The 24,817-nt window shown below is 37.2% G+C and overlaps 2 long non-coding RNA genes across 2 annotated transcripts; one reads left to right on the top strand and one right to left on the bottom strand.

The window, feature by feature from the left end:
• Window positions 1-17,430: 17,430 nt before the first annotated feature.
• On the bottom strand, window positions 17,431-24,289 carry LOC130541038 (uncharacterized). Its single transcript, XR_008955078.1, has 3 exons — window positions 24,161-24,289; window positions 20,576-20,709; window positions 17,431-19,461 (listed from the first exon to the last, which is right to left on the bottom strand). It is a non-coding gene; the product is annotated as an uncharacterized LOC130541038 (long non-coding RNA).
• On the top strand, window positions 20,142-23,883 carry LOC130541039 (uncharacterized). Its single transcript, XR_008955080.1, has 3 exons — window positions 20,142-20,345; window positions 22,963-23,162; window positions 23,652-23,883. It is a non-coding gene; the product is annotated as an uncharacterized LOC130541039 (long non-coding RNA).
• Window positions 24,290-24,817: the final 528 nt, after the last annotated feature.

A 24,817-nucleotide genomic window follows, 5' to 3' on the forward strand; every position in this document is an offset into this window, starting at 1 on the left:
TATTTTGGATAAAAGCCGTTTTAATTGGGACAAGATGTTATCTCATTGTAGTTTTGATTTGCATTTCTCTGATGTATCCATCCATTCTCACACTGCCATAAAGATACTACCTTAGACTGGGTAATTTATAAACAAAAGAGGCTTAATTGACTCACAGTTCCATGTGCCTGAGGAGGCCTCAGGAAACTTACAATCATGGCAGAAGGTGAAGAGGAAGTAAGGTATGTCTTACATGGCTGCAGGAGAGAGAAGAGAGTGAGCCAGGAAGTGCCACACCCTTAAGCCATAAGATCTCCTGAGAACTCAGCCATCACCATGAGAACAGCATGGGGGAACCTTCCCCCATAATCCAATCACCTCCCACCAAGTTCCCCTCCACTGACATGTGGGGATCACAGTTTGAGATGAGATCTGGGTGGGGACACAGAGCTAAACCACATCATCTGATGACCAATGATATTGAGCACCTTTTCATATACCTGTTTACCATTTGTATGTCTTCTTTTGAGAAATGTCTATTCAGACCTTTTGCCCACTTTTTAATCAGATTATTAGATTTTTTCCGATAGAACTGTTTGAGTTCCTTACATATTCTGGTTATTAATCCCTTGTCAAATGGATATTTTGCAAATATTTTCGCTCATTCTGTGGGTTGTCTCTTCACTTTGTTGACTGTTTGCTTTGCTGCTCAAAATCATTTCAACTTAATGTGATCCTATGTGTCCATTTTTACATTGGTTGCCTGTGCTTTGGGCGTATTACTCAAAAAATCTTTGCTCAGACCAATGTCTTAGAGAATTTTCAAATGTTTTCTTTTAGAAGTTTTATAGCTCGAGGTCTTAGATTTATGTATTTTATCCATTTCAATTTGAATTTTTTGTATAGTGAGAGATAGGAGTATGGTTTCATCCTTCTGCATATGCGTGTCTAGTTTTCCCAGCACCATTTATTGAAGAGACTATTCTTTCCCCATTGTATGTTCTTGACACCTTTATTGAAAGTAAGTTTACTCTAGATGTATGGATTTTTTAGTAGGTTCACCATTCTGTTCCATTGGTCTATGTGTCTATTTTTATGCTGGTACCATGCTATTTTGGTTACTATAGCTCTGCAGCATAATTTGAAGTCAGATAATGTGATTCCTCCTGTTTTGTTCTTTTTGCTCAGGATAGCTTTGGCTATTCAGGGTCTTCTATGGTTCAATATAAATTTTAGGTTTTTTTTCTTTTTCTGTGAAGAATGTCATTGATATTTTGATGTAGATTATATTGAATCTCCAGATTTCTTTGGGTAGTATGAACATTTTAACAATTTTGATTCTTCTAATCTATGAAGATAGAATATCTTTCCATTTTCTGTGTGTTCTCTTCAATTTCTTTTATCAAGGTTTTATAGTTTTTATTATAGAGATCTTTCACTTCTTTGGTTAGGTTTATTTCTTATTTTTATTATTTGTAGCTATTGTAAGTGGGATTCATTTTCTGATTTCTTTTTTGAATTGTTGTTGGCATATAGAAATACTACTGATTTTTGTATGTTGATTTTGTATCCTGCAACTTTACTGAATTTGTTTTCAGTTCCCATTGTTTTTGATGGAATCTTTAGATTTTTCCAAATATAAAATTATATTATATGCAAACAAGAATAATTTGATGTCTTCCTTTCCAATTTTAATACTTGTTATCTCTTTTCTTACATTATTGCTCTAGCTTGAAATTACAGTACTATGCTGAATAACGGTGGTGACAGTGAGTATCATTCTGTTGTTCCGTGTCTTAGAGCAAAGACTTTCAGTTTTTCCCACTTCAGTATGATATTAGCAGTGGATCAGTCATTTATGGCTCTAATTGTCCCGAGATATGTTCCTTCTATACTCAGTTTTCCAAGGGTTTTAATCATGAAGTGGTGTTGAATTTTATTAAGTGATTCAAGGGATGTTGAATTTTTTCAGCATCAATTGAAATGATAATATGGTTTTGGTCCTTCACTCTGTTTATATAATGTATCTCACTGATTGATTGGCATATGTTTAACTATCCTTGGATCTCTGAGATACATCCCAGTTGGTCATGATGACTAATCTTTTTAATGTCTTCTTGTAGTTGGTTTGCAAATATTTTGGTGAGAATTTTCGCTTCAATGTTTGTCAGTGATATTGGCCTATGATTTATCTATCTATCTATCTATCTATCTATCTATCTATCTATCTATCTATCATCTATCTATCTTTATCTGGTTTTGGTAGCAGGATAATATTGGCTTTGTAGGATGGGTCTGGAAGTATTCCCTTCTCCTATATTTTATGGGATAATGTAAGTAGAATCGGTATTAGTTCTTCTTTAAATGTTTGGTAAAATTTTAACAGTGAAGCCATTGGGTCCCAGGCTTTTCTTTGCTGGGAGACTTTTTATTATGGCTTCAATCTTATTACTTGTTATTGGTCTGTTCAGACTTTGGATTTGTTCATGGTTCAATCTTGGTAGGTTTTATTTGCCTAGGAATTTATCCATTTCTTCTAAGTCTTCCAGTTTATTGGCATATAATTACTCAGTAATTTCTAATGTTCATTTGAATTTCTGCAGTGTTGTTTCTAACATCTCCTTTTTCATCTCTCATTTTATTTGGGTTTTCTTTTTGTTTTTAGTTGCTCTAGCTAAAATTTTGTCAATTTTGTTTATCTTTTTCAAAAACCAATTTTATGTTTTATTGATATTTTTATTGTTTTATTGATTTTTTATTGTTTTCTTCATTTTAATTTTATTTATTTTCCCCTCATCTTCATTATTTCTTTTCCTCTACTAATTATAAGTTTGGTTTGCTTTTGCTTTTCTAATTATTTAAGATGCATTTTAGGTTGTTTATTTGAAGTTTTTCTACTTTTTTGATGTGGGTGTTTACAGCTGAGAGCTTTCCTCTTTGTACTGTTTTTGTTGTATCCCATAGGCTTTGGTATGTTGTATTTCCAATAACATTTGTTTCAAAAACTTTTTCAATTTTCTTCTTAATTTCTTTATTGGCCCAATGGCCATTCAGGAGTATATTGTTTAATTTCCATATGTTTGTATACTTTCCAAAATTCCTCCTGTTATTGATTTCTAGTTGTATTCCACTGTGGTCAGAGAAGATGAATATATATATTCAGCCACTCTATGTCTTTTGATTGGAGAGTTTAGTTCATTTGCATTCAATGTTGTTATTAATAAGATCTTACTCCTGCCATTTTGTTGTTTTCTGGTTGTATTGTGATCTTTTCTTCCTTCTTTAATTCCTTCCTTTCTTCCTCATATGAAGGTTATTTTCTCTGTTGGTACATTTTCACTTTTAGTTTTCATTCTCTGTGTATCATTCTTTTTCTATTTGATATTACCATGAAACTTGTAAATAACATCTTATAACTCATTACTTTAAACTGAAGACAACTACACTGATTTTGCAAAAACAAACAGAAAACTAACAAAAACTCTTCACATTAACTTCATCCCCTTATATTTTTAACATTTTGTTGTTTCTATTTCTATCTTATTGTATTGTGTATATCTTTAAAAGTTTTTGTTTTTATTTTTTTGTGTTTGATCCATCTTTCAGTCTTTCTACTCAAGGTATGAATAATTTACACATCACAATTACAGTGTTATAATATTCTGTGTTTTTCTGTATACTTACTATTACCAGTGAGTTATATACCATAGCTTTAGGTGATTTCTTGTTGCTCATTAATGTCCTTTTCTTTCTGATTAAAAAGCGCACTTTAACATTTCCTATAGCACAGATCTGATGTTGATGAAATCCCTCAGCTTTTGTTTGTCTGGGAAAGTCTTTTTTTTCCATATTTGTAGGATACTTTCACAGGACATACTATTCTAGAATAAAATATTTTTTTTCTTCAGCACTTTAAATATGTCATGCCACTCTCTCCTGGTCTGTGAGGTTTCCACTGAGAGGTCTACTACCAAATGTATTAGAGCACCTTTGTATATTATTTCTTTTCTCTTGCTTCTTTTAGGGTGCTTGCTTTATCTTTTACCTTTGGGAGTTTGATTACTAAATGTCTTGAAGTAGTCTTTTGGTTAAGTCTACTTGGTGTTCTATAACCTTCCTGTGCTTGAACATTAATGTCTTTCTCTGGGTTTGGAAAGTTCTCTATTATTATCCCTTTGAATGAACTTTCTAACTCAATCTCTCTTTTTCTCTACTTCCTCTTTAAGGCCAATAATTTAAACTTGCCCTTTTGAGGCTATTTTCCAGATATTGTATGTGTGCTTTATTCTTTTTTTTTTTTTTTGTCTGCTCTGTGTATTTTCAAATAGCCTGTATTCAAGCGCACTGATTATTTCTTCTGCTTGCAATTCTGTTGAGGGACTCTGATGTATTCTTCAGTTTATCCTTTGAAACTTTTGGTTTCAGAACTTCTTGATTTTTAAAAATTATTTCAATTCCTTTCTTAAATTAATCTAATACAATTATGAATTCCTTCTCTGTGCTATTTTGAATTTCATTGAGCTTCCTCAAAACAACTATGTTGAATTCTCTGTCTGAAAGTTCATGTATCTCTGTCACTCTGGGATCAGTGCCTTATTTAGTTTGTTTTGTGAGACCATGCTTTCCTGAATGGTCTTGATGCTTGTGGATGTTTCTCAATGTCTGGGCATTGAATAGTTACGTGTTTATTCTTATCTTCATAGTGTGGGCTTGTTTGTATCTATCCTTCTTGGGAAGGCTTTCCAAGTATTCAAAGGGAATTGAGTGTTGTAATCCAAATCTTTGGTCACTGTAGCAACAACTGCATTAGGGAGTATCCTCTGTGACAATGTGACCCTTATAGATTCATAGATGTACTGCCTTGGTGGTCTTGGGCAAGATCCAAGATAATTCCTTGGATTACCAGGCAGAGATTCTCTTTTTTTTTTTTTTTTTTTTTTTTTTTTTGAGATAGAGTCTCACTCTGTTGCCAAGGCTGGAGTGCAGTGGCGCAATCTTGGCTCACTGCAACCTCCGCCTCCTGGGTTCGAGTGATTCTCCTGCCTCAGCCTCCCAAGTAGCTGGGATTAGAGGTGCCTGCTACTACACCTGGCTAATTTTTTGTATTTTTAGTAGAGATGGGGTTTCACCGCATTGGCCAGGGTGGTCTCAAACTCCTGACCTTGTGATCCGCCTGCCTCGGCCTGCCAAAGTTCTGGGATTACAGGCGTGAGCCACCATGCCCAGCCTACCAGGCAGAGATTCTTGTTCTCTTCCCTTACTTTCTTCCCAAAAAATGGAATATCTCTTTCCATGGTAAGCTGCCTGGAGCTGGGAGAGGGGTGACACAAACACCCTTGTGGCCACCACCACTGGGAATGTACTGGGCCGGACCTGAGGCCAGCACAGCACTGGGTCTTGCCCAAGGCCCATAATAACCACAGCCTGGATACTGCCAATGTTCATTCAAGGCTCAAGGGCTCTTCAGTCAGTAGGTGGTGAATGCACCAGGCTTGTGTCCTTCTCTTCAGGGCAGCAACTTTCTCTACCCCTAGCTCAGGCAGGTCCAAAAATGTCATTTGATTTCCAAGCCCTGGAGTTGGGAATGCGAAGTATCTACCTGTTGCTCTATTCTACTGCAACTGAGCTGGCACCCAAGTTGCAAGACAAAGTCCTTCTCATTCTTCTCTCTGTTTTCCTCAAAAAGGACTCTCTACCTCTGATCACCACTGCCCCAGGCCTGTGGTGAGTATTGCCTGGCTACTGCCGATGTTCACTCAAGGCCCAAAGGTTCTTCAGTCAGCTTATAATTAATGCTGCCAGGCGTGAGCCTCTTCCTTCAGGGTAGTGGGCTCCCCAGGGCAAGTGATGAAATGCTGTTTATGAGCCAAGGCTTTCAATTGGAGACCCCAGGAGCCTGCTTGCTGATCTACCCCACTGTGGTTTGAGCTGGTACCCAAGCTGCAGGACAAAGTCCCCTCTGCTCTTCCTTCTCCTTTCCTCAAGCAGAAGCAATCTTTCCCCATGGCCATTACATCTGGGAATGTGCTGGGTTGAGGCTAGTACATCTCTTGAGTCTCACCCAGGGCCCTCAGCAAGCACTACCTGGCTACAGCTGATGTTTATTTAAAACTCCAGAGCTCTCCAGTTGACAGCTGTTAAATCCTGCCAGGACTCATTGCTCCATTTCAAAGTAGAAGGCTTCCTTCTGGCCCAGGTTGTATCTAGAAATGTCATCTAAGACCTAGGGCCTAGAATAGGGGCCTTGGATTCTGCCTGGCTTATTCTACTGTGGCTGAGCTGTTATCCAAGTTGCAAGACAAATTTCTCTTTACTCGTCTCTCTCTTCACCCCACACAGAGGGAAATATTCTCTCTTAAAACCATATGCCACACTGCCAGGGGTTGGGGAGGGTAACACGAGCACTTCCATGGCCAACCCAGCTATTGTCTCACTAGGACATGAGCACCCCAAGTCCACTGGCTGCAAGCCCAGCACAGCCAGCTCCGGGAATTGCCCAGGATTTGCAGTTTTTGAGGCCTATATTTCCTTTCAAGTTTATTTAGAACCCCAGAGTGCTTTAGCCCATGGTGATGGGGCTAGGAGGAACTCAACATTCTGACCACTGGGCTGGACAATTCTCCTCTGTCTAAGGTTGGTCAAAATGATCCCTCTGTGGATGTAGGCTGAATTTTGCCATTTGCTGATTTCCACCGAGTCAGAACAGCTCTGAGTTCCAATGGAAAGTCTTACAAATCTTTGCTCTCCCTTCCCCAAGCACACAGGTTCTATCTTTGTGCCACATAGCCACTGCTGAGAGATGGGGGAAGGTGATCTAAAACTGTGTTTCTTACCATATTCAGTACCTCATTTCATGATATGATGTTAAAACCAGGTATTGTGATCACTCATCTGATTTTTAGTTCTTATGAAGGCACTTACTTGTGTGGATAATTGGTCAATTTGGTGTTCTTAGCAGGGAGGAGGATGATTGCTGAAGGATTGTATTTGGCCATCTTGCTCCACCTTCTCCTCTCAATTCCCCAGACACAGCAATCTTAAAGGTATATGCACATAGACAATGAACTTGTAAAATATATAAAACATAAAAAGATATAACTGAAATGAAAAATGAGACAAATTTACAATTATAGTTGGAGACATCAGTACCCTTACCTGAATAATTAATAAAACAACTAGACAGAAAATCCGCAAGGATGTAGAAGAACTCAACCATACCACCAAGCAACAGGATCTAATTGGCGTTTATAGAACACCTAACCCCAAAACTGAAGAATACACATTCTTTTAAAGTGCTACCTAACATATCCTAGGATACCTAACGTATTCCTATCTCAAGATGCCTTATGTTTGTGAACATAAAACAAGTCTCAACAAAGTTAATAGCACTGAAAGTATATAGAGTGAATTTATTGACCACAATGAAGTCAAACTAGAAATCAATAACAAATACATACCAGAAAATTCATCAAATACTTGGAAACTAAACAACACACTGCTAAAAAAAAAATTCTATGGATCACTATAGATCCAATAAGCGGACCCTGATGACATTAAAGAATAGTAAGGGGATATTGTGATGTATTCCACACATAAATATCACTTAGATAAAATAAACCAGTTTCTTAAAAATACAAATTATTAATATTACATCTTACTCAATATGAGATAGATGATTTGAATAGCTGTGTAACTATTAAGAAATTGAATTCATAATTTAAATGTTTTAAAAAATACGTCTTTAGGTCCAGTTCAATTTGCTGGAGAATTTTACAAAATGTTGTGAGAAGAATTAACACCAATTCTGCACTACCACTTTGAGAATACATAAGAGGTGAGAATAATTTCCCAGATATTTTATTAAGTTTATATTACCCTGAAAACATAAACAGACTTACATAAAAGACAATACAGAAAATAAAACTACAGACCCATACCCTTCATTAATATAAATGCAAAAAGCCTTAACAAAATATTTGCAAACATAATCCAGCAATATATAAAAATAATTATGCACCATGACCAACTAAGTCTTGTTTCAGGGTTGCAAAGCTGGTTCAATTTTCAGAAATTAATTAATGTAATTCAGTATACTGGCAGACTAAAGAAGAAAACCTTTGTGATCATATCAACTGAGGCAGAAAAGGCATTCGGCAAAATTCAAAAGATGCTTACGACAAAATATCTCCCAAAAATAGGAATAAAGGGGAATATCATCAGCTTGATAGAAACCTTTAAAAACCTTACAGTTATGGCCAGGCGCGGTGGTTCACACCTGTAATCTCAGCACTTTGGGAAGCCGAGGCAGGTGCATCATGAAGTCAGGAGATCAAGACCATCCTGGCCAACATAGTGAAACCCCATCTCTACTAAAAATACAAAAATTAGCTGATGTGGTCATGCGTGCCTGTAATCCCAGCTACTCAGGAGGCTGAGGCAGGAGAATTGCTTGAACTAGGAACTCGGAGGTTGCAGTGAGCAGAGGTCACGCCACTATACTCCAGCCTGGCAACAGAGTGACACTGTTTCTCAAAAAAAAAACAAAAACAAAAACAAATTACAGCTATAATAAAGAAAACTTAATGATTACATTAATGATGAAAAACTTAACGTTTTCTCTAAGACTAGGAAGAAGACAATGATATTAGCTTTAACCCTGCTAATTCAACACAGTGCTGTAAGCTCTAGCTAATCAAAAAGGCAAGAATAAGAAATAAAAAGCAGATATATGAGAAAGCAATAAGTAATTAGCATTCTGTATTTTCAGATAAAATAATTGTTTAAGTGGAAAATCACAAGGTATCTACAAAAATGGGGAAAAAAAAGGGAAACTTCCTATAATATGTCAGTGAGTTTAGCAGGGTCACAAGATGCAATATAAACATACCGAAAAAATCAGTTGTGTTTCTTTTTTTTTTTTTTTTTTTTTTACTTTTGAGACAGAGTCTAGCTCTGTTGCTCAGGCTGGATTGCAGAAGCACAGTCTTGGCTCACCGCAACCTCCACCTCCCAGGTTCAAGCGATTCTCCTGCCTCAGCCTCCCAAGTAGCTGGGATTACAGTTGCCCTCTAGTATGCCTGGCTAATTTTTGTATTTTTAGTAGAGACAGGGTTTCACCATGTTGGCCAGGCTGGTCTTGAACTCCTGACTTGGGGGATCCGCCCACCTTGACCTCCCAAAGTGCTGGGATTACAGGTGTGAGGCACTGCGCCTGGCCTTGTGTTTCTTTATATATGTAATGTGCACTTGTACACTGAAATTTGAAATACAATGTCATTTATAATTGCTCAAAAATCAAATACTTAAGGTGGAAATCTAGTGAAACGTGTGTAGGAGTTGTATGCTGAAAAATGCAATTCAAGATTAAGATGGAGAGACAAACTTCATGCCCATATTAGAAGATTCAACATAGTTGACATGGTTTGTCTCTGTCCCCACCTAGATCTCATCTTGAATTGTAGCTCCCATAATTTCTACTTGCTGTGGGAGGGACCGGGTGGGAGAAAATTGAATCATGGGGGTGGTTTCCCCCATACTGTTCCCATAGTAGTGAATAAGTCTCATGAGATATGATGGTGCTATAAGATGAAACCCCTTTTGTTTGGCTCTCATTTCTTCTCTTGTCTGCCGCCATGTGAGATGTGCTTTTCACTTTCCACCGTGATTTTGAGTCCTCCCTATCCACGTGCAACTGTGAGTCCATTAAACCTCTTTCTTTTGTAAATTGCCCAGTCTTGGGTATGTCTTTATCAGCAATGTGAAAACAGATGAATACAATAGTAAAGATGTCAGTATCATCCATATTCATATACAGATTTAATGCAATTTCTACCAAAATCCCTGCAAGAATTTTTTGTAGATTTAGACAATATTGAATAATCTTGAAAACAAAAAATAAGGTGAGATGAATTAGTCTACTCAATTTTAAGAATTACATAGAGTAATCAAGACTGTATGATATTGGCAGAGAATGGACACACAGATCAATGAAATGGAATAGAGTCTAGTCATGGACCCACATACATATGTGAAACAATTTTGGACAAAAGTTCAAAACCAATTCAATGGAAGAAGGAGAGCCTTTTCAATATATGATGCTGAGCTAATTGGATATCAACAAGTAAAAAATGAGCTCAGACTTAAGTCACATACTTTACAAAAATTAAAATCACAGGCTTAAATGTACAACCTGAAACTATACAGTTTGTAGAAATATAGAACATTTTCAACATCTAGAGTTTTCAACATCTAGAGTTAGGCAAAAAGGCTATATAGACTTGACACTAAAAGCAGTTTATGAAAGGAAAAAATTGATAATAGGACCTCAACAAAATTAAATACTCTTGTTCTGCAAAATTCTATCCTAAGAGAATGGAAAGACAAGCTAAAGACCAAGATAAAATATCTGCAAGTCACATCTGACAAATGATGGGGATGTTCAAAACTGAATGTTCAAAACTCAGCATTAAAAAAAACTTAGAAAATGGACCAAAAAACACAGTGATGCATTTTACCAGAGGATATACAAATGAGAAATAAACACATAAAATTTGCTTTTATTAAGAAAATAGAAATTAAAAACACAATGTGATAAATTATACACAGTGATGAATTATTATTTTACAGTGATGAAACCCAATACTGGCAAAGATGCAGGGAAACTAGATCACTCATATATTGCTAGTGGAATTTCTTAAATAACAGAATATGAAATCACCATATGAGCAGTAATTGCATGTCTGAACATTTATCCCAGAGAAAATAAAACATGATCAGATCAGAACCTGTACATAATGCTTATAGTAGCTTTATTCATGATAGTCCCCAATAAAAGATAACCCAGATGTTCTTCAACAGGTGAATGGTTGAACAAACTGGTGGATCCCTCATATATTACCCATCAATAAATAGAAATGGGCTTCTGATACACGCAACCACCTGCATGAATCTCTAGAGAAATACGTGGAGTGAAAAATGACAGTTCTAAAAGCCTATATACTGTATGATTCCATTTGCATGGCATTCTAGAAAGTACATAATTATATAAATAGATAGCAGATTAGTGGTTGCCACGAGTTATGAAGGGTTATATTTGTGGGAGGAAAGTGGATGTGGTTATAAAACAGCCGTATTGTGGTGATAGAATTGTCCGTATCTTGACTGTATCAGTGTCAATATTCTGCTTATGATAACGATGACCTACAGATCTGCAGTATGTTACCAAAGGGGAAACTGGGTAAATGTTACAGGGGAAATATCCCTATTATTCTTCACAACTCTGCAAATCTATACTTACGAGAAATAAAAAAGTTTGATTAGACCACTATACTATCTTGAATCTTAACACATTGTTTGTGCAAATAAAGTAATTCAAACCAACTGATATTTATTGACTTTATTAGCTATATTGTTAGTTGCTGCCAGGGGCCTAATGATATATGTGAGGATCTGACTGCTACAAAATTATTTGTCTACCATACAAAGCATGGAAGACCCATTGCCTTGAGTCAATAACAAGCTGAAAAACTTGTCCTTAGTCCCAATTGTAGCATTTACCTCACTAGCAGAAGAATTAACATGGGCATGTACTTTTAAGATTTTTGGGTGCTTCCAGATTACTCTTGATCACATGGAAGTGACCTTTTCCAACTTTCCCCAAGCTGGAGTAATTACAGCCATTTGTCGCTTAATGATGGGGATACATTCTAAGAAATGTGTCATGTTGTTAGGCAATTTTATCCTTGTTTGAATCTCATAGTGTGTATTTACAGAAAGAAACCTAGATTAATGGCCTACTGCACACCTAGGCTATATGGTATATGGCCTATTGCTCCTAGGATACAAACCTGTACAGCATGTTACTGTATTGAATACTGTAGGCAATTATTACACAATGGTATTTGTGTATCTAGACATTAAAAAGGTATAGTAAAAGCAATATTATAATCATATATATGCACATATATATGCATGTTTGTATGTATTTTCTAGTTGATTTATTCCTTATATGTAAACTTTAGCTTCTTTTTGTTAAGAAATAGTCTTAAGTGATAAATAGCAGAGACCCATCTGGGGTCAGAGTGACTGGCTGAGATCCTGATTAAGCTACTCACTAGCCATGTGACATTGGACAGGTCACTTAACCTCCCTTTTTCTTTCCGCATCTGATAAATGAGAATAAAAATAAGCACTATCTCTGAGGATTGATAGAAGAATCAAATGAAGTAGTATTATAAAGCACACAGAACACTGTTCTAAACAGGTGTTAAATAAATTCACAATTTGGCCTTGGATAATTTCTTCTGACTCTATGAAATGAAAGTCAGTGAAATAAATACACGCTCACTTTTTCATAACTTCTAGTCCAACAAATATACTTACAGATTTATATGCTTAGCTGCAAAATGATCACAAACAATTTGAGTACTTTTATAAGGGAAAAATGAGGTTAAAATAATAACTCCTGTAAAACACATGATGTGAATGCTTCAATGTGTCAAAATGCTGTTTTTCATTTAAACATTTAGGTAATTTTTTTCTAATTTCCATCCACATGTGTCAGAATGAAACCTCACAGGCTATATTTTACTAAAATTATTTTGTAGGTGTCAAGAATGTGGACGCTTGAATTCAATCTATCTACTGAAGATTATCTGTTTGCCAGCAGCCCCACCTTGCACCACTTTTAGAATCAGTGAACTCTCTGGGGGATATTTTTTTTAAAAATTAACTGATGTATTTAATTAGAGAAACAGAATAAAGGTATTTTTCAAAAATAATACATACAATTACTCAAAATTCTAGACATGACATTTGTGCTGTTGATTTGCTGAACAGCACAGTTGATAATCAGAAAATTTGGACCCCCTCGCTGTCGACTTAGAACAATGTCGTTTCTTAGAGTGACAGCAGAATGGATGCTTAAAGATAATAAATTCATTAATCTTACCTTCCTCACATTTCAAGTGAATAATGAAATGTGAATAAGTGACTCAAAAAGATAAACTTAAACTCACCACCAGATGTCTCCACTTTGTAAGGCAATTAACCAAACAAAAAAGAGGTGATTCAAAGGGAGAGTTGATTTAAGGCAGTATTCTTGTCTGCAGTGATTTGTTCCCCCTGGGGACATATAGGGTACTACCGTCTTTCAGTGGGTAGAAGCCAGAGTTGCCTCTAAATATTCTACAATGAACAGAACAGCCCTCCGTAACAAAGAACCATCTAACCCAGAGCATCAAAACGTTTTTTATGTGAGATTATAAAAGATTATAAGAAAAAACAGGTATGAAACTAAACCCTGTTTTCTCCCAGCACCCTCTAGATATCTCTATTATAGGCCCAATAACATAACATTCTTTATTAATATAATATCATTTCCGTTTTACTTGAGTGTCATCCTCACCAGGTGATGATGTCTTTTTGAGAACCTGACCAAGGTCATTTCTATCTCTGTATGCCTACTGCTTCCTAGAGTGTGTGGCATGTGGTACGCACTCCATAGCTTGTCGAATGATTTCATGAATTAATCATAATAAGGTATAGACTATAAGTGGAGCAAGAATCAACTCTACATTGAAGAAAGATGTGTTTCAGAATCTGTCAATCCCAAGTGTAATGGAAGCTGATGTCATTAGCAAGCAGCCAGGGCCTAGTGGTAACAGGTGGTGTAGGTTGTTAGAAAACGGAGACGTTAGCAAAATTTTGAAGGAGGATGCCAGGCAAGGACATTATACACAATTGAGTTGTTCGGAATTCCTTCTTGAAAAAACGAAAACTTTTATTTAGATTAAAATATAAAATTGCTGGATGGTACTTGGCAATACCATCCAGCCATTTCATATTTTAATCTAAATAAAAAACTTCAAACAGGATTGTCAAAAGAACTGATTGATGGTCAACACTAAATGTATATCTGTGTGTATTGATTCAAATATAAATACCAAATTAATAATAACTATAAAATTTGGAGTAGGTAAAATAATAAAACTGAAAAAGTAAAAATACTGTAATGAATAATAAGTTAGAAGGTTTCAGAGGAAATTAAAAGAAGTGTTAGATTTCTTAACTATGCAGTTGAATAAATCACAGCTGTAAAATTATAGGTTAAAATAACTACAAATTCTTAGTGTCATTTACAATTTTTTTTCTAAATTTTGGGGAGATGAGAGAAACTATATTTTGGAGAGTAGAATCATTTATTTTCATTTAAATAACTATATTTATATTGAGTATTATTCTGTTAAATTTGACAAAATATTCAATATTTTGTATTTTAAAATCATCCAAAACATAACATTTCCCTGGAGCTTTTCTTTTTTTTTCTTCCAATCATCACCCACTAACCCATTCAACCACCTATCCATGTAGGTTTATAGGAAGATACTTGGAATGCTGTTTGTGCCATGTTACTTATGCTATTTTTGCGTGGTTGAATTTGGAGCTATTTTTAAATTTTATATTTTCATTTTTTCACAGACTATTTATTTATAATGAGCATTATTGATTTAGAGAAAACAATGTACTACACATCTTTGTTTTAAACTTTTTTAAAAATTTACTCAGTCTACTGATTCAAATGTTGATCTCTTCAGAAAATACCCTCATGGGCACACCCAGAAATAATATTTGATAAGCCATCTTGGCATTCCTTAGCTTAGTCAAATTGACATAAAATCAACTATTACAAGTGCTTAATTATGAGTAGTAGCAGTGTAAATAATATCTTTTCTTGTATTCTGTCATACTTTTTATTTTAAAAAGTTACATTTTCCATGAGGAGAAAACATTTAGTAGTTCATTCTGCAGAATCTATGTAGAAAGGACTTCTATCATTCCTTCAGAAGACAACTGCTAGAACAGAAAAAAATTGAGGAAACACAGAACACAGACCTTCATTTCTGCTTCTCTTTTCTTTGGCTGAATCCCAAACAGCTAAGCCCAGTAATATTGGCTTGGACAACCAGATGTTCTCTTTCACTTGTACTCTCTCTTTGACTTCTGGGCTAAGTGGTAACTTTGTGGAGTCTAAGAGAAGTACGGAGTTGGGGGAAAATTACTTAGAAACAAAATCAAAGGAAGCCATAAAAGTAAAAACTGCATTTGTCATAAAGGAATGTAACAAAGCTTGCAAACTCTGGAATGATGAAGAGGCAGCAGGCTTTGTGCTGAGTTCAGTCATTTCTCTCAGCTATTAAATATTGTCAAGTATCTGTGCTCCTTCTTGACTCTAAATGAAGCTTCCTTCACTCCCTTTAGATTCATTTATTATGCAGTGAGACATTTTTTTTTCTTTGGAAGAAGGGACTAATATACTTGCACAGGCCAGCTTTTGTTTATTTGTCTGCACCAACAAACTTGCAAAATCGTCCTCTTGAAAAGGTAAAATCACCTATGCATAAATTTCACCTGGAAAATTACTGCTTGTTACAAATGTGAAATCCATAGACTGTCTAAGGCAAAGCTACTGAAAGCTTCATTCTTAAGGACATCAACTTACGTTGAGTATAAAATAATACTGGAGAAATTTGCCAAGTTTAATTGGGAATTTTAAAAAATCAAATCACCTCTAAATAATTATATAAGGTATGAGTTAACTGGATACTTGGAGAATCCTCTTCTTCGCTGAAAGAGATGAGACCCTATGACTCTAAGCTTAAAACCCTTCACTGGGTGCTGATGGCACCTGGTTCCTAAGGAGGCCATTGCAGGTCCAAATTGAGGTGAGGAAACGAAGGAGAATGGAAGGGGGTTTCCATGAAGCTAGATTTTTCCCCATCTAATATATTTATGGTTTGCCAAATAATGCTGTCCTCCTCCCTGCCAACACACACACCAACTACCCACTTCCTAATCCCCAGAACCTGAGCTCTATTATTGTGTTATCTTCCATGGCAAAGGGACTTTGCAGATGGGATTAAGTTAAAGCCATGGAGGCAGGGAATTTATCTTGGATTATTCAAATGGGGCTACATGAATCCTTTAAAGTGGAGAACATCTCTCAGTTTTCGTCAGAGAAAGGGATGTGATTATGGAAAGGGGATCAGAGTGATCTCATGTGAAAGGGACTTATCTATCCCATCCTTGCTGGCTTCCCATGGAGGAAGGCACCATGAACCATGGTATAAGAGCAGCCTCTGCAAGCCGGAAAAGGCAAGAAACAAAGTTCCTCCTAGAGCTTTCGGAATGGAGTGCAGCCCTGTCAACACCTTGGTTTTAGCTGAGGGAGACCCATGTCCAACCTATGATCACAAATACTGTACGATAATAAAGTTGTGCTACTTTAAACCACGAAGTTTGTGGTAATTTGTTATGGCAGCAACAGAAAACTAATACAATATTTTTATTGTTTTTTGGTCATATCATGTCTTTTGACTTTGCAATTTAAAGTGTTCTCTTTTTATCTGCGAAATGATTTAAAATGATAGTGTATGTGAATGTGTGTGTGTGTGTGTGTGTGTGTGTGTGTGTGTGTGTGTGTGTGTGTCTGTGTTTGGGCGGTGGTGTTATTTCTAGTTTATTTCTTCCTTGCCAAAATGAAATATAATTATCCTGTGTTAATCCTCTAATCTGAATTCTCCACTCCTTCTGCCTTACATGTATCTCTTCCTCCTTTCTTCCCTTTCTTCTTTTTTAAAAATTGTGTTATGAAATTTAACTGTTGACACATAGAATAAACTTCCTGCTTCTTGTCCATGACGCATTCTATGTATGGCTCTTCTAATCCGGTCCCTCCTTCCAGTTGCATGCCCACCCCCAACTCTTTACTTTAACCTCTAATACGGTAAATCTCAGACTTCCCAGTGATCACAATTCCTCTGGTACTTGTGAAGATGCACACGCCTACTTCCCACCATGCACCTGCTGAATCAGCATCTCCCAGAGAGGGATATGAAAATCTATGTATTTAGCAAGGCATATAGTCATTTGTTAATTATGAGAAACACCATTTTATTAGCAGCACCAAACCTAATATCCCCTGTATGTGCTATGCCCTCCCCACAACCCATTCATGCCTCTAATCAGGTCTCCTTCTGCTAGAATTCCCTCACTCCTCTCCTTCTTCCGATTCTGTTTCCTTCCCTGACTTTACCAGGCCATCTTCTCTTCCTAATTGATGTCATTTGATCCGGATTCTCACTTCCTGTGAGTCCCCTAGCTGACCCTCTATCTTCAAATCATGTAGAGCATTCACATAAATGATGATGGCTGCATTTACCATATTGTCCTGTAATCATCTGTTTGTCAGTCTTTCTTCATCAGCAAGATTGTGTCCTTGGATGCAGGGATTGTGCCTTGCTCATTTTTCTCCTCTAAGGCCCAGCAGGTGCTGAAGATGTATTAGATGCTAAGCAAGTGCTTTCAAGAGGAATGAGTGAAAGAATGGTCACAGGAATGAATTAAATACTAAAGGCATCACATAATGAGCTAATTCTCTACTTTCTCTTTTTTAAGCACCATGCTCCTTTCAGTTAATAGCCTAAGGGGATTCAATTTAGAGAGCCTGTCACAAATGTCCATATGAGAAAGGAAATCTGGTGTGTGGGGTTTCTGGGTTAGAAAGAAAGAAGTCATGCTATGCCAACTTTACCTTCAAAATGTATTTCACTTATTACTAAACACTTCTCACAACTCCATGGACAGCATGCTGGTCCAAGTGTCTGTCATTTCTTTGGCCTCACAGTGGTTCTTGAATATAATAAGCACAGGGGCTTTTGCCCTGGCTATTCCCTCTGTCCTAGATAGTATTTATATACGGTGGTATATGTATCATGGCTCAATTCCTCTCAGAGAGGGTTTGTCTAAGTGACCTATCTCAAATATTGCTCCTATCACAAGTGGTTTAATTTACCCTGCTATATTCTTTATTTTCTCTATAGTGCTTATATAGGATGTATATTGTATATTTTTTTCTATCTTGCTAATAAGAATATAAGTTCCATGAAGGCAGAAATTTTGTCTGCTGTATTCACTGTTCTATCCCCAGGACTTAGAATCATTCCATGTATACAGCAGGTGTTCAGTACAGATCTGTTGGATGTTGAATACGGATGTGGCAGAATATTCCAGTAGAACCAAGCAGCCTAGTCATTACATAATACAAGGTGCGATGCATGCATACACTCATCCCACCCAGGACACATCAGACATCTAAAGGTGGCATTTTAAATGCACCTTAATTTATATCTGCAATTGCTAAGACACAAAAATTTAATGAATATTTTCTTCCATGTTTTTTTACGTCTATTTCCTCAGAAAGCATGGGAGATTTTGCCTGTCCGTTGTTGCCGTCGTTTTCCCTTGTTTAAAGTAGTCCCCCAACCTACTGCCCGTTGCCGCCTGAGGGAGCAAGGCTGGGTTTTTGTGGATGATGGTGTCCTAATGCAGGTCCACTTTAGTTTTTCCTATTCCTATGGTGATGCTGCTGAGGACCAATTAAAAATAAACAAATTGGGGCAGGCACGGTGGCTCACCCCTGTAATCCCAGCACTTTGGGAGGCTGAGGCGGGCGGATCACGAGATCAGGAGATCGAGACCATTCTGGCTAACACGGTGAAACCCCATCTCTACTAAAAATACAAAAAATTAGCCGGGCGTGGTGGCGGGCGCCTGTAGTCCCAGCTACTCGGGAGGCTGAGGCAGGAGAATGGCGTGAACCCGAGAGGCAGAGCTTGCAGTGAGCTGAGATCACACCACTGGACTCCAGCCTGGGCGACAGACTGAGACTCCATCTCAAATTAAAAAAAAAAAAATAGTTAGAGGTGTGCCCTGAGCCATTGGAGTGGCAGGCATGGAAATCTCATTTAACTTTTACAACAGAGCCATTTGTTCCTTGTCCAGCCTCCCCCAGAATGCTGTCTTGGTTTGAATTCCTGGAGCGGTGTGGGGCAACCATCTGTATGACGTGACCCCAGGAATTGTTTTTCAACTGCATGGTATCTCTGTCATATCCCGTCTAGAACTTTGCTAACTTCAGGCATGGTATTATCTTCCTACCTAGGAGTCTCTCACTTCATTTTGCTCATGCCCTGGAGGGATTTCTGAACTCTCATCCAGTTTTTTTTCCCTCACCTTGAAGTGTTTTTTTTTTTTCCTTCTAATACTATAAATGTAGCAATTGTAGTCTTGTCTCTTATATGTTGATTTCAATTCTTTGTTTTCCCCAGTTTTTCTTTTCTATCTTTGACGGCTTGAGATTTTTTTCTAATCCGCAAGAGTAAAATATATACTTCAGCGACCACTGTCATAGGCTACGTGGTTTTCTGTTTTGAGGTTTTGAGTTACATTTCTGTTGCTTCCTGGTCAACTCTGTACATCTCATGGCCCTGATGACATGGTAGTCACCGTGTCGTAGGTATCCTGTTCATTTGCTGGGCAGGAACAGCTGTCAGACAGTACATTTGATGGCTTTTCACAGAATCAGTCCTGCCTTTGAAATTATATTCTAAAAGCTCTTAGATGTCCATATCCACATTTCTTTGCCTGAAAAGAGAATAAAAGGGAAGAAAAAATATGTTGGCTATATCAAAACGCATCAATTCTTTCTTCCCTCACCCATCCTTTCCATCTCCAAGTGCACTGTCCACAATATGTCCACAATATGGACATGTGCTTTGAACTCATATGGCTGCAAAGAATAGAAGGGAAGTGGACGTAATCTTGCCTGAGACCATGGTTATCACAGGGTGAAAGCAGGATGAGTCTGGGCTATCAGAAAACCCAAAGTCAGTGTATGCTAATCTAAGGTGACTAACCTGTCCTAGTTTTCTTGAGATTTTCCCAGTTTTAGCACAGGAATTCATGTCTTGAGAAAAACAGGATGATTTATCGCCCTACAGAATCATTCAAACACAACTCTAAGTGCCTACTCTGTGCCCAGCATTGCCCTTCAGGTAACTTGTGGTTTGGTCAGCCAGTCCCGTAGCCTGTCCTCATCTGCATTTGTCTTTCTTATGTTTCCATAAACCTTTAGAGGTTGCCCTTGTGTTAACAATTTCACATTCATGCCTGGGCTTGGTCGTCCTGAATGTTTGACCCTGTTAATTTGATTGTATTCTCTGACACGACCTTGGGCTGCCATAAATCCAAAATGAAAATGCTGTTTGGAGTCACAATGAAAATGGAATGCGAGAAGATTCTAGAGAAGACAAAATAACCCAAAGAAAAGAAGTATGGAAGGCAGGGGTAGCAAGGCGGAGCTGTGCCCTGTCACGGCACGCAGAGAATGCCCATGGATTTTCACAAATGCTGTTAAAATGTGAAAAGCAGGTGTTTCTTTTTTCTTCAATCTGAGCTTCAAGCTAATATGGGCATTCAGCTAAATCCCTCCTGGGTCCTGAAACAGTATGTGGTTTTGGATTTCAAAGGTAATTATTGCTGAATTCATTGTATGGCCAGTGCACCTGCCAGGTAGACATTATAAAAGAGCATGCAGGGGGCCACCAAGAGAATTTGGAGGACAATTTCTCCATCACAAAACCCCTTTGAAAGCCTATTAAGGCATCAAGTGCCAGGAATGGAGTTGAACATATTCATAATACAGTTAGCAATGCAAATGAAGCAACAGTTCCAGGTCGGAGAAAATGCCGATGCTTACCTGAGAAATTCGGGCTCCATTGTATTGTGTCTGTCCTGCAATTGACTCACAGTGAGTTATCTTGTAGAAAAGTGGCGTATTTGCATATTTAGATCCTGCCTGGGATAAGCAAGAGAAATACATGTTCTGGCTTTCTGAAATGAAATTGAGAGAGAAAAAGGGGGCACATATTGCTCAATATGCTCATTTATTCATTAAAAATACAAGTATGTACATCTCTCAGACCTTCATTGGGCAACTGCCCTTGGGAGAAAATAGAGACAAATAAGAAGAATAAAAAGCCAGCAGCCCTGTCCTGATGGAACTTAAGGTCTAGTGGGAGAATCAGAAATAAATTGAATAATTACACAAGTTAATATAAAATTGTAAATGTAATAAGACCCTCAAGAAGAGGTACCAGGATTTCTGAAAGCACAGAGTAGAAGAATTTGAACCAGTTGGGGGCTTCCCTGAGAAACTGAAATTAGGCTGAGGTGGGCAGTGTTCACACTTGCTCACTGCCTAATCTGGGACAGCACTGCCAACAGCTTGACCTGCATTTCTCCAAGTCTCCACAACTAATTTTGTAGGTAGACATTGTCCCTTCACACCCTCGATAATCTTATGAGAAGTGTTTAATAACCTTAGGAAGAATACTCCACCATTGTCAGTAACCGTAAGGGGAATGGCCCATCACCCTCAGTAACCTTAGGAGAAATATCCTGTCATAATCAGTAACCTAAGGAAGAATATTTTATTACAGTCCTAGACTAGAGGCTTCCTGAACAACCACTCTTTTGTACCTCTGTAACTATTCCTGTACTGCAAAAGTCCAAATCCTGCATAGAGTAGCAACTCAGATATTAGTCAAATTAATTTATTTATTCCCACCCTACAGATTTGAAAAATGTGGCCTAGAAAGGTTAACTAGTGGCTGAAAGCCATATAGCTAGTAAGAGGCAGAGCCATGATCACTACCAAGCTCTCTGTGTCCAGAATAAAAGGGAGTGGCATTCAGATTAGAGGGCACAGCAAGAGCCTCATGCATATTCCTGCGAAGGACAAGGATTTGCTGCCTTTCCTGTACATCCCTAAAGAGAAGGACCTTCAACTCCTCCTGGTCATGTGTATTTCCCCTGAAAGCAGAACCTAGGCAGTGTTTTTCGCCTTCATGGTCAAGAAACACATGTCAGCAAATGGTAGAGAGAGGGTTGTGCTGCTTTGAGACACGGGCTCCCAAGATCGCCTGTCTTGCTGATAAAAGTACAGATAAGCCTGTCAGATAAGCCTCCTGCTGCAATGACTGAGGTCTCCAGCTCTGGATTGCTTGCTATGGACAATTCCTCTTGGAAAACCATGCAAGCACCTTTTGAAAACCACACAACACTGAGAAGCTTCCTTCCAGCAGAAGCACAAAAACTGGAAACCTTGAGGCTTCACCCACGTGGATTAAGTAAAATGTTTTAAATGACTCGGAGGCTACTTATAAAAAACAATTTACATAAATTGATGTTCTATTCGAAGAGGGTAGAGAGGGTGGTTTTAATTTTTTCAAAACTTTCCTCTTAGTTTTAATAGTGACAGTGGCCTCGAAGAGGCAACTCCTTTTAATAAAACATGCTTGTAAATTTTTTGAGACAGACTCCAGTTGACCCTATTTCAGGCGAACCTCTGGGGCCTCCCACATACAGCTGTCATGAGTGCTGAGAAGCCTGGGATTTGAATTGCTGGAGGAGTCCATTCTCCATGACTCATGCTTTCTGGATCTGAGATGCTCCAATTCATTTCAGGGTATTTAATTTCTAAAAGTATTCAAGGTTTTGTTGAAGATCTAAACAGTGCTTAGAAATTTTTACCCTGGTTTACCTTGATGAAAATGAACCTGGGAGGACGGAGGTGCAAGCATACAACAATCACACACACAAAAGACAAATACTAAGCTCATCCATGTGGCCCAGACAGGAAAAATGTCATAAATATAAAATCATGGATTATAATGTGGTTACATATAGTTACTTATTTTATTGTCCTTGTTTTTTTAAGAGGTGATATGTGAATATGGTAAATATTTTAAACAGATTAAAATTATTTTCTAATTAGAGATAATTCTCTCTCCTTCTCTCTCATGTCACCCAGTTTTCCATTTACCCTCCAAAAAGATAGCAACATAATGAATTTCTTCTAGACTCTTCCAGAAATATGTGTTGTCCATTTAAACATATATTTTCCATCCTCTAACATATACTTTTATACATGGATATAGTATGTGGACAGTATTATGCATTTTGATTTTTAGTTAATAATAAATCTTTTGAGGTACCCACTTCAATAATAATAATAACAACAGCAGCAAACAAACCCATATAGAGTATGTGTCTAAACCTGGCACTTCTCTAAATTCTTTTCAGATAATCCCTACAACTTCTGGGAGAGGTGCAAGTATCAACCAGTTGGAGACACAGGGAAAGGGTGATATAATGCAGAAAGTGACTTGAACAAATTTACACAGAAGGCAGTGAAGTGTGATTCAAATTCAAGCAGTCTAGACTGTGCCCCACACAACTCTGCAGCATAACCTTGCAGTATGAAAATAATGCCTCTCATGCAGGTATGCCTTATTCTTTTTAAGAGCTGCATAATATTCCTTTGCATGGATGTATCATTGATTTATTTTGTTCACTGTTAGTGATGTCTTAGACTTTTTCCTACAGTTTGCCATTGTGAGCAATGTTTCAATTTTTGAATATTTCACCACGCTTTTGAACGCATACTAACCGCACATATTTGTAAAATCAATTAATCAATTTATAGTAGTAGATTTATAGGCTTTCTAAACACCAAAAGCTAATTTTCTTCTTACTAGTAGGGAGATATGGATGGGACTTACTGAAACAAGACATATAATGCATCTCTATTCTTGCAGCCAAATCAAAATGGCCCCATCAAAGTGCAAGTGCTCACTAAATGTTCGTTAAATGAAAGAATTAAATAGAAAAAGCTGCCATTTAAAAACATTATCACAATGCTAAAAATATGTTGATTTATAAGATCTCGTTAAGTTCATGCAATTAAAGCAACCATTATCCTCATTTTATAGATCAGGGATATGAGATCCAGTGACTTACCCAAAGTTTCAAAGGAAAGATGTAACAGAGCCATCTCTGAACTTCTGCTCTTGGGAATCTACACACTCTTTCCACTAGTTCTGACCTTAGCAGGTGTTTGACCCAGGACTTGCCCAACTTGGTTTCCATTTGTATAGAACTAATGCCAAATTTCAAAAGAAAATATTATATACCATAATCAATAAAAACAAAATATCAAACATGTATTATGTGGGAAAGACTGAGATAAATACTTAGCATTGCATTACCTCAATACTGTTGGCAACCATCCTACGAGCCTCATGCAATTACTGCTACCACTTTGCAGATGAGAAAAAGAAAATTGATGCTAAGCAAAGTTTAGTAACTTGCCCAATATCACAAGAAGTAGTGAGTGACAGAGGAAGACTTAGCTCACATCTGAGTGTCTCCAAATCCCAAATCCCAAAGCCTCATGCTCTACTTTTTTACTGGAAGTTAAAATAAATATTATGACAGATACCTTTTTAAAACCTTAAAGATGATATGTATTGGTTGTACTGATTCCTGAATGCATCTGTATTTCCTAAGGCTTTTCTGTCCTTTATTTTCAAGAGTCTTCCATATACCTCTTAGGGAATCTGTCTCAGCTAGTATTGTAATGAGAACTATCATATAGCAAATATTTAGCTGCTTAATAAATAACTACATATTTTTAAAAAAATGACAAACTCACCAGAATTGGCCTTTACTTAATAATCACAAACACCAAGCTTATGAATGTTTCATGCTCACTCCTTTCTGCTGAGAGCGTGAGCATCCTGCATTTCTACAGCTCCAGATTATGCAGGGAGCAATGGAAACCATATGTTTTGTGTGTTTTCTTTAACAATTTGATGATGGAAGAACACCTGGCAGTGTTGGAGATAATGTAAGAAATGGTCGCCTTTTGTTATTTGAGTGCTTGAAATAAAAAACTCAAATGGCAAGTTGTAATCCAAACCACAGTAATTATAGAAGACAGTACAAAAAGGTATACATTTTAAATTCATACATCTAAATGAGTCTATCTGCAAGTAAGTAAACTGTATTCAATTTTCCACAGCAACTACCCCATCAACACTATCACCCAAAACACTGATGACATGGTACTGCTCAAATGTTGGAAACTTTCAGTTTT

Source organism: Pan paniscus, chromosome 21 (assembly GCF_029289425.2).
Source record: "Pan paniscus chromosome 21, NHGRI_mPanPan1-v2.0_pri, whole genome shotgun sequence".
NCBI lineage: Eukaryota > Metazoa > Chordata > Mammalia > Primates > Hominidae > Pan > Pan paniscus.